Source organism: Gavialis gangeticus, unplaced genomic scaffold (assembly GCF_001723915.1).
Source record: "Gavialis gangeticus isolate Ggan-Ray unplaced genomic scaffold, GavGan_comp1, whole genome shotgun sequence".
Lineage (NCBI taxonomy): Eukaryota > Metazoa > Chordata > Crocodylia > Gavialidae > Gavialis > Gavialis gangeticus.
In genome coordinates this window covers 21650708-21651189 of record NW_017728998.1, presented here as the reverse complement: position 1 = coordinate 21651189, position 482 = coordinate 21650708, and positions in this window count along the sequence as shown.

Genomic DNA, 482 nt, shown 5'->3' with positions numbered 1-482 from the left:
ACTCCCACCGTTAAGTCTCTTTTGCCTCGACAGCCTTTCACCCTAAGCCTTTCAGTCTTCATTTTGTGTAGTTTAACAAATGTTTATATAGCATGTATCTCACTGTTGGTTATAGTTAATAGTATCTGTAGCCCAAATTAAGATGCTGCAGAGCCTACATCAAGATATTAGACAATTGCTGGTTGGGCCTCTAAAGTACTCCATCTTCCATAAAATGAATTTTGCCACAACTAATGTTTTGGGGCACTACTGTGCAGTCAGCTTCTTGTGTAGATGCAGCCTGTATGTTCCAGTATCCACTGACACATTGCTGTTTTCCTTTCTTTATACATAGATCAAGGATTACATGCATAATGTCACATGCATATTTTGCAGATATATTTTAAGGTCTGTCTTTCTGGTTCATAGTGTTTTAACTAAGCTATGTACTCTGCAAAAACAGTTAATGAAATCATAGTTACCAGAAGGGCTGTCATTGTAAT